This window comes from Pinus tabuliformis, chromosome 4_2 (assembly GCF_031772625.1).
Source record: "Pinus tabuliformis cultivar Carrire ecotype Pingquan chromosome 4_2, CPIR1, whole genome shotgun sequence".
Classification (NCBI taxonomy): domain Eukaryota; kingdom Viridiplantae; phylum Streptophyta; class Pinopsida; order Pinales; family Pinaceae; genus Pinus; species Pinus tabuliformis.
Genome location: NC_142304.1, coordinates 107,981,824 through 107,992,592, shown reverse-complemented (window position 1 = coordinate 107,992,592; position 10,769 = coordinate 107,981,824).

The window sequence follows — 10,769 nt, the reverse complement described above, 5'->3', positions numbered from 1 at the left end:
ATAATGTACAGTTGGAGGTTTTCCAGGAGAGAATATAGACAGCATTGCCATTATAATATCATCCACATCCTCCATTCCCCTGAACCCTAGGACATAGCTAATCAAATCCACTAGCATTCTGCCCAATTCATTTAAGTATACATATCCAATAGGAGAAGTTCTGATGGCTTCAGAGCCTGGTTGTACAAACAGCTGGTTGATTTTGATGATCTGGTCATTTGACAGCTTAGTCCCCTTCTTTATCAAGTTCTGCATGTAGAGGGGGGTCAATGGTTTTGCAGTGTGGAAATGCAGCATCTCATTTATGCTCTCTGGGGTCATATGGAACAGAATTGAGCCTGTGGGGCTGAGGACAGCTCTTTGGCATGGATCATAGCACTCCTGGCATCTGTGGATCAACTCTGGCATAGGATTTACCTGAGGGAGGTTGTAGATGGGCAAGTTTGAGTCCCAAATCCCTAGGATATCAGCTCCACTAAGGTGCTGGGCTTTCAACTCATTTAGCAACTGAATATTGTATTTAGAGCCTAATGGAAACCAATCCAACATTTGATAATCCATATCTCCCAGAGCTTTCCATTCTAACTCCCTATGAGGGGCATTGAGAGGCTTGATGTTCAGTGCAATTGGAGTTTCCATGGTCTATTAAGCTTCTGACTTGTAGGTGAACTGGTTGAAGTAGGCAGAACAACACCGCGGTGATTACTTGCAATGAAAGTGTGAATTTCAGGGACCTGAGGGTGAAGTGGGCACACAGCAATTGAAATACTGTTTGAATTACGACTAAGACCAATGTCTGGTCTCACTCTGTCTTTTGTGGCAGGTTTTTAATGGATTGACCAACTGTCTCACGATTGCGCGAGCAGTTTACAGTTTTTGATAAGAACTCGGGAAATCAAGGCTCAGCTGGTGGTTTTTCGAGCTTGTAGTTGGAAATAGAGGCTTTGCAGAGGGAATTTGCCGGTGAAATGATGAGTTTTAGTGTCCTTTGAGCCTCCTGAGAAATTTACAGACAATTTAGGCGTATGGAGGATAAATGATGAGAAATACCTGGTAAACAGCGAGCAGTGGTCGTAAATGTGGGCAGAATTGGTGCTCTGGAGGTCTCCAGGTCGATTCTAGCGGGGTGGCGCAGTTTTGGACGTAAAAGACCATGCAGCGGAAACAATAGCGAATGAGCAAAAAGTATGCAAAACGTGATTTTTGGCCAAAATATGGACCTTTTGGCAATTTGGCGCCTTTTCTCGGATGACGTCAGCATGACGTCATAGGGTGGGGTCAAGCTCGGATGACGTCAGCATGACGTCATCGGGTGAGGTGGCGAGCTACTATTGGTCCACGGGGATGATGCGGTGGCAGACACGTTGGCACAGGGGCGGACAAAAGTGTTGATGCGATGGCGGCGTGGTTCTGACGTGGGCATGACGTGGGACCAGCAAACTGGGCGGTAAGTGCCATAGCGGTTACGGTTTCTCGGAGCGCTTACGATACGACCCTGGTTTTGTCAGAGGCTGCTCCGAGTGACCTGAGAGGGTGACGCGTGGCCGAGGACTGACGTAACCCTTCGTCATTTTCTCGGGCGCTAACTGTCGGGCGTGGGGGCCGCTCTGATATCAATGAGGACCGTCGGATCACTTGGGTCCCATCCGACGGTTGACGGAAGGGCGATGTGATCGGTGGATACGGACGCGGGCGGAGGAATAAACAAATATTTCTTTTGGGACACGTGCTCAGCGGAAAACATTAGGATAGGGTATTTTCCAATGTTTTTCAATGTATTCCGGAAAATCAAATATATGCGCCAACCTTGGTTAAACGGAAAAAGTGGGTTTTTTGGGTTTTTCCATAATTTCAAAGGGGTTATGGGTAGGAAGGGGTTTTTATAGGGTTTTTCTTTGCAAATGACGATTTAATGAGTGGAATGACTTGAAATAAGGGAGAGAGATGAGGTATAGGTTCATCAAAGTGACCAGATGTCATTTTGATTCCTTTTTTAGAGAACATATGGCTATAATGCCGAGGGGAGGGATATTTATACATAATTTGGGGTTTATACACCATGGTGTTAATAATATTAGGGGAAAGGTAACATAGAGGATTTACATAGTAGAGTTAGAGTTAATATGGATGAAAGAGTGAATGAGGGGGAAATTACTAAGTTTATTTGAAACTTACTTAGTTTTAGGGAGTAGATCAAAATGAAAAGAACTTTAGACAAGAAATGTGGCTTCTAAAAGATTAAGAACCACCATGAAACCATAATCTCTTCCATGAATTTCAGCTGATGAGGGAGTGTTAGTAATAAAATGGAAAAGGGGAAGACGGGAGGTTAGACATGCTTCTTGCTTGCTGCAAATTGATAAAGAATGACACCTTCTCAATTCATTGATTTTGCTTTGGTGAACAGAGTTAGCACACATGCAACTTATAAGAAATGACCTTTCTGCAACCCCAACTACCTACCCATCTATTTGCCTAGCATTTTTTATTTCTTCTTGGAGGGTGCACTTGGACTTGCAGACCCTTACTTGCCTTTTCTTTTCTTTGGCTTTTATTTTGTTTTTCTATCTACTTCTACCCTTATTTCTTCCAAGGTCCCAGATTAAGCTGTTGGGAGCCTTTTTTCTCTACCTAAACTACTTGTCTGCCAAGATTGAACAGTTTGGACAGACTCCTTTCTCTATTCTACAACTGGAAATTTAAAACATGACATGATCCAGATTAGACTGTTGGACCATCCATCAAAATTTGAGTCTATATCAAGCTATAAGCACAGATTGGATTCTCTTGGAAATATGTGATCTTTGAATCATCAAAGCAGAGCATATTTGGACCTTTCATTGCCAATCATCAAACATGAAACCTATTGATATAGGTAGCTAACAGTGGCTCCACATGGGGATGGTGTTTCATTTGAAAAACCAAGAACAGCAGGTCAGATTGCCTTGCTCCTTGACTGCTCTTGCCAATCTTGAAGTTTTCTGCTTTGAAATGCCAAAATTGTGTGCTTCTCTTCTTGGTAGACCTCTGATTCTATTTACCTTTTGCTGGCAGTTTTAAGAAAACTTTGAGAAATTTCATATTTACATGTTGACAGAAAATAATATATACATCTGGATATGTACAAGGGAAAACTCAAGTTGCACTCATGGGTGATATTCAAAATAGTGCTTCAGCATCCTGCCATTCACAGGACCCTCATCCAAATCAATTTCATTGAGACTCTTAATGAAATAAGTGTTGTTTCCTTGTACTGCTTGGACAGCAAATGGTCCTCTCCAAAGGGAATCAAATTTTCCATGTTTTCCCTTATCCTCTCTTCTTGAATCCCACTTGAGGACTTTGTCACCAATGTTGAAATCTTCTGCCTTAGTTCTTCTATCAAAGGCCTTCTTTAATTTTTCTTGTTGAACTTGAACTCTGCTGAAAACTTGGTCTCTAGTTTGCTGTAAACATATGATTTGATTGATTCTTCTTTGCATATCATTTGGTTCAGCTTGGCTTTCTTGAAGAAGTTTCATAACAGGCACTCCTAGTGATGAAGGAAATTTGGCCTCTAATCCATAAACCAACTCATATGGGCTAGTCCCAATTGATCTTTTGGTTGTTAGTCTATCTGCCCATAGGGCATTCACAAGCTTCTTGTGCCAATTCTTTTTGTTCTCTTCTAGTACTTTCTTTATGATGCTTACCAGAATTTTATTTGATGACTCAGCAAGGCCATTACCTTGGGGATAGTATGCAGTAGAATGGCCCAAGGTGATGTGAAATTTATGGCAGAAGTTCACCATTTTCTTGGATCTGAAAGCAGCAACATTGTCTGTTATTATTTTGTCAGGACAGCCAAATCTAGCCAATATGTTGTTCTCCAAAAACTGAATGATAGTGGAATCATTTGCTTGTCTGCATGGAACAGCTTCAATCCACTTGGTGAAGTAGTCTGTGGCTTTCAAGATCCATCTATGTTGGCCTGAGGATGAGGGGTGAATTTCCCCAATGAAATCCAATCCCAATTGTTGAAAAGGTCTCTCTGTTGTAATAGGCCTTAAGGGAAGTGGCAGCAACTGTCTCTTTCCCTCAAACACTTGACATTTATGACATGAGGTGGTGAATTTCTTGACATCAGAGAACATGGTGGGCCAGTAGTACCCAGCCCTTAGTATTTTATCCACAGTGGACTTCCAGTACAAGTGTCCACCACAGTCACCTGCAAGAAATTCCTTTATGATATTGTCAGTTTCATTCTCAATTAGGCAGTTTAGCAATATTCCTTCATGGTTTTTCCACAATAAATTTCCATCCATAACACAAAATTTAGAAGCTTTCATTTTTAGGAACCTACATTTAGTTCTGGACAATCCTGGGGGAGCACACAGGTTTTGCAATACACAACATATATCAGAGTACCAAGGGGATTGTTCAAAGGCTACATTGATCTTTGGAGTCGCCAGCTCCGGTTCACTGTCCAGCTGATTGATGTCTAAGGCTTGGAAATTTGCTTCTGTCATTAATTTAGCCAAGCCTTGCCCTTTTATTAGTTTTGTAGGTTTTATCTCAATGTCAAATTCCAAGATGTTGGCAATCCACTTTCCTCTTCTGCCCTCTAAATTTTCTTGGGTGAGAATGTCTTTGACAATAGGACTTGGCACATATGCTATAACATGGGAATAAAGGATATAAATCCTAAAGTATTTAATGGCTTTGACCAAAGCATAAGCTTGTTTTTCCATGATTTGATACTTTAAAGGTGCATCTCTAAGAGCTTTGCTAAAGAAAGCAATTGGCTTCTCATTTCCTTGGTCATCTTTTTGCAGTAAAACAGCAGCAATAGTATGCTGGGAGGGAAAAGAGAAAATGATAAAGTCCCTGTCAAATTGAGGATTGGTCAGGACTGGGGTTTGGGTAAGGGTCAGTTTTATACCTTCAAAGGCCTGATTGGCTTCAAGAGTCCATTTGACTTTTGAATCCTTTTTTAGCATGTTATTTAATAATCTGATTAGTTCTGCTAAGTTTGGGATAAACCTTCTTAAGAAATTGATTTTTCCCAAGAATCCTTGCAACTCTTTGACATTTCTTGGGTGGGGCATTTGTAGGATAGCCTGTATCCTGTCTGGGTCAATTCTAATGCCATCTTTAGAAATGATGTGGCCCAACAGCTTACCTTCCTCTAAGCCAAACAGGGATTTCTTGGGATTCAAGGAAATTCCATATTTTCTGCATTTTAGGAAGATCTGTCTCAAATGTTTTATATGTTCTTGGTCTGATTTTGAGAAAGGTGTAAGGTCATCTAGGTAAATGACTAAAAAGTCATGAATCTCCTGGGAAAAAGCAATATCCATGGCTCTTTGAAAAGTTTCCCCTGCATTTTTTAACCCAAAAGGCATCTTTACATATTTAAAAGTTCCCCATGGGGTAGTGAATGCTGTTTTATCTTGATCATCAGGGTGCACCAGAATTTGATTGAAGCCTGAAAATCCATCCAGTAATGAGATCCTTGAGGCCCCTACCACTCTTTGGAGAATGTGATCCATCTTGGGTAAGGGATAGTTGTCTTTGAGGGATACTTGGTTCAGATTCCTTAAGTCCACACACAACCTAATTTCACCAGTCTTCTTTCTTGTAGGGACTAAGTTGGAGATCCATTCAGAGAATCTGATTGGTGCTATGATGCCAGCCTTGAACATTTTCTGAACCTCTTGTTCCATTGTTGGGAGAAGCATAGGATTGATTCTCTTGAATTTTTGTTTAAAGGGTTTTTGATCAGGCTTGAGAGGGATAGTGTGCTGGATTACAGAGGTGTCATAGGACTTTAGGTCCTCATAACTCCACGCAAAGACATCCTGGAACTCTTTAAAGAGGTCAATGTACTTAGGCTTTTGGTCAGGAGGTAAAGAAGCAGACAATTTAATTATTTTGGGTTTGTCAATTGTACCTATGTTACATTCTTCAATGGTTGCATTTAAGGGCTGCATTTTTGGTTTTCTGGGGATATCATTTGAATCAAAGATGTCCTCTAGTGGAGTTAGGCCTGTTGGTAGAAAATTGTCTTTCAACTCTATGATTTCAGTTTCAGCATTGGCCACTTCCTCACCATTGATTGATTGAATTTGCTGAATGTTTTCCTTGTTGAAAATAGTTGGATTCAGCATTTGTTTCGCTGTTCTAGGTGATATTGGGTGAGTAATCTGTTGAAACTGTATTTGTGATGGACTTGCTCCATCAATTATTTGTGATTGACTTGCTCTATCAAGTATTTGTGATTGACTTGCTGTATCAGTGTCAATATTTAGTCCTGCAAATTCTTGCTGCAGAGTTAAAAAATGGTTTATTTGCTTGTCATCCTCAAATACTTGCCAATCATTGACATTGTTTGGAATGGAGGGTCTGTGTTTTACCTCAGCTGTAAAACAATGATGGGGCTCAAAAGGCAGTTTGCAGGTACTTGCAAAGGTGGCTAAACTATGAGCATGTATATTGTGGGTTCTGGGAATTTTAGTGATTTGGAATTCAGAGAAAAAGTTTAGTACCTCAGCAACAGCAGACCTATAAGTCCTTAGTCTTTTGTCATTGGTGACAAAGTTTCCCTTTACTTGTTGAATAACCAAATCTGAATCACCCATGATTGAAACCCTGGCAGCTTGTAAGAACTTTACTAACTTGAGGCCTAGTAAAAGAGCTTCATATTCTGCCATGTTGTTAGTACATCTGAAATTCAATCTATAGGCTCTGCCTTCTGCATGACTATTTTCTTTATTGTGTACCCAAACTCCAGCTCCTGCCCCTAATTTGTTGACTGAGCCATCAAATTCAAGGAACCATAGAATATCCTGTTGGGAAGGAGATTTAATGATCTATTCATGGGCTGGCAATGTGAGTAGCAGTTGTGGTTTTTCCTCTAGCTTGTCTTCTAGGACAATCTCATCGTTTGATTGGGTGTTCTTGACATTTAGAACAACAGCAGTATCTGGTGTTTGATTGACTGTTGTCTCATAGGTGATAATTCTTTCATTTGAGTCTTCCTCTTGTATGAGTATCTTGGTGTCAACCTCACCTTTTAAGGGAGTTGTGGTGTTATTGAAAAGAATGTATGAGTCTATGTCTGAATGGACAGCATATATGGGAAAGTTTTGAGGCTTTTCTTCACTGTTGACCATATATTTCATGAGTGTTTCTCTGTACAGTCTTTTTGGTTGCCCAAAAACAGAGATGGTGGCATATGACATGTCTAATTGCAGGGAACCTTGGAGTTTAGCTCCCCAAGATCTTGATAACAGCATCCCATACTTAGGAGGAATATCAGCAACTACCACATCCATTAGGATTGTCTTGTTTGGGTATTGAACCAGAGACACACATAAGTCTTTTATGAGACCTAGACACTTGACTTGGCTGGAGTCAAAGGAAAACAGGTCCTTGTATGGTCTTGTTATGTCTAGATTTAATCTCTCCATGACTGCTTTTGGCATGAGATTGTGAGAGGCACCTGAGTCAAACATTGCATTATGTAATATTTTATCATGAATATGTAAAGTGACATAGAAAGGTAATACCCCTGTGACTACTGTTTTTCCATCCACTTCTGGGCCAAACAGGAGTTCTGGGGTGTCATCCAGAACGTTGACATCATCTTTGTTGCTAGTGAGTTGCAGGGACTTCTTAATTTGTAGTTTGTAGATGTCATGCTTGGCTAGTTCTGAAAGCGGGATTGCTACTTTTAGTTTGCCAATTTCAGTTTCTAGATCAAAAGATTTTTCAGATTGGGTCTTGGGGTTATAGGTGACAGTCCTTTCCTTGTTCATTAAATCTTCTTCTTGATTTTTATCTTGACTTTGGGACTTATCCTTTTTACTCATCTCTTAAGGAGTAATAGTTGAATAAGGATGAGAAGGGGGAGTGACCATAGGTTGCTGTTTTAAGGACAGTGGTTCAGTGATCTCCTCAACAATCACTTCTTCTGTATGTGAATTTATTTTGTCATTAGGTTCTGTGACTATGACTCTTTCAGGCTGCTGATTATCCTTTTTCTTTTCAGGCTGGTTAACATTCACAGTTCTGCTCCTCAGCTTGTATTGTTTATGGACTTCATAAACAACAGTGTCATAGCCTTGTTTGAAGTCAAAGGATTCACCTGATTTAGTTTGGAACAATTTGATTTCATCATCCTCATGATCTTCTTGTGTTAAGAAAACTTGACTTTCACCATCTAGACCCATCAAATTAATCTCAGGATCTTCATTGGGCTCTATTGATGTGGAAGTTTCTGCATAATTTTCTTGGAAAGGGGGTCTTATGTCTTGGTCAGCACTGGTCTTGCCAACATTTGGGTTTTGAGTTCTCCTAAAATTTGGATTCCTAGGAGGGTTGTTTTGTGGTGGTTCCCATGATGATTTTCTCTCAACCGATTCCACTCTGTCCCCTAATCTTTTCATTCCATTGAGTATCGCATCCAGCTTCTGATCAAAGGCAGAGGGTTCCTCTTTGAAAGCAGTCCTCTTTTCCAACCTTGCCCTGTTCCTTTTGGCAATAAGGTTGGCTTCCACTGTGAAAGCAACCCTTTGGGCCTCTGCAATGGATTGAGGATCTCTTTCCTTCAACTGATAGGCCATGTCAGGGTCAAAACCATCAGGGAATTTGTACAAGGCTAAATCAGGAGGAGGTCTTAGATTTTGTGGAGTTGCGTTATATACATTGTTAAATCTTGCACAATACTCCAAAACAGTCTCTTGGGGACCTCTCTTGATGGTGTCATATTCCCCAAGTATGTGCAGAGGATCTTTCTTCTTCTCCCATCTACTAGTAAAGGCTTGATACAGTTCATCAGGAGTTGTAATAGAATTTGCATTCAGGGATCTAAACCAAGTTCTTACATCCCCAGTTAGGCTTTGAACAAACATCCTCATTCTGACACTGTCATCATCTATTTCATAGGTCTCAAAATGGTCTTGCATCCTCTTAGCATGCTGGACAGCTGTCAGAGGGCCATTGGAGTCAAAATATGAAATTTTGGTTTGGTAATCTTGGGGTAGAGCTGCAGCATTAGCTGGTATCTGCAAAGGTGCATACCTGTTAGCCATATTTACAGGGTTTAGAGGATTAACAGGGGCAGCTGGGATAATAGGAACAGTGGGTACCACAGGGGTGACAAGTAGGGGTGAACCTAGAGTGTTGGTCAAGGGGATATGTGCAGTGGATGAAGATGTGAGAGGAGGACTCTGAGGTGTGGATGGTGAACTAGGGGAATTAGGGGTAGACCGGAAGAGGACCTTGCATGGGGTAGAGATAAGGCTGGGATGATCTGAATCTGAGGTTAAATCAGCAGGCTGCTCCTGCTTTTGCTGCCTCCTAATGTTTCTAGGGATGGTATTTGGATTATCAACAATGATGGGTGGTTTAGGGTCAAGATTTTCCCTAGTGTGCCGTGGATTTTTCTTAGGAGCCAGTTTCTAACTGTTTTTCAGGATTTTACAGGAAGTTTTTATATCTGCAAGGACTGGATGAAGATTTTGGAATGGCTATATATATTTCAAAACTAAGATGAAGATTCCCTAAAAAGCTCCTCCCTAAAGCTGTCAATGTGATACAGAAACAGATTAAAGGCCTCTTGACTGATTTCAGGCTTGATAGTAGCTATGGAAGATAGATAGTAATTGAAAAATCTCAAGCACTCCCCAGTGGAGTCGCCAATTATGTTAACACCCAGGTTGTTCCCTATGACTCCCAAGGGAATACGGCCGGGGTAACCACTAACCAATCTTTGGATCACAGTTCCTAGCCAAACTGTAATCAGAGAGGGCTCTCTCTTTATAATTTGTCTCTGTTTTGAGGGTGTTTTAGGCTAGTTATTATGCTCAGGTTTTTGGTTTATATTTTGGTTGAAGGATACCTTTCTGTACTTGAAGTATGCAATCTGCAGATAAGTTTATTTCATTGGGCAATGGAGTATGTGGCTACAAGTGTTTAGAAACCTCGAGGTGATTTACTGAAATTACAGGGCCATTTAAATACTTCATATAACAAAATTAGATTTTGATGGTGATATGTGAACAACCAGTGAAAAGCATTCAAGAATTTTCCACTAAGCTGGGGTGTGGGAATCAGATAGATGCCTCAGGAGAAAACTTGAATTCCTGAAAATATTTATCACAGTGAAAGATACAGCTTGAAAGTGTAGCAATTAAGAATTACACCTTATTTACTCTATCTGGAAGAAAACATTTATAACAGCTTAGATGGAGTTCAGGGTAATCTGTGATTAAATCCTGGAACTATTCTTTTACTTTGCCATTAAGAGTAAAACACAGAAACATGAAAGGCTAGAAAACATATAACACATAGGTTAAAAGAAGACTTATTGTGCTATGAAACATGCAGGAATCCTGTAACAATCAGCCAGCCACCACAGTGCATCAAGGAACACAGAGCTTTGGAAATTCCATCCACCTTTTGTATTATTTCTCTGAGAGTTATACAACAACAGAAGTATGGAAATGAAATCAACAACAACCCTTGCAAACTCATGCGAAGGGGATCTTATAGAAATGTTTATACAAACTATCTCAGGCATTGAGTCATCTGAGAGAGAAATATCTTCATTTACTTCGTACAGAAAAGTAGAAAAGAAGTTATTACAACTTTGAAGGCAGCATAACTGCTCTTTAAGTCTGTCAGAGGATATTTTGACCTTTGGAGGTCAGTGAGTTGGTTGAACCGCTTTGCTTTAATGCTGGAAAATGTGTCTTTAAGTTTGCTGCGCTGTATTTTCTCGGCCC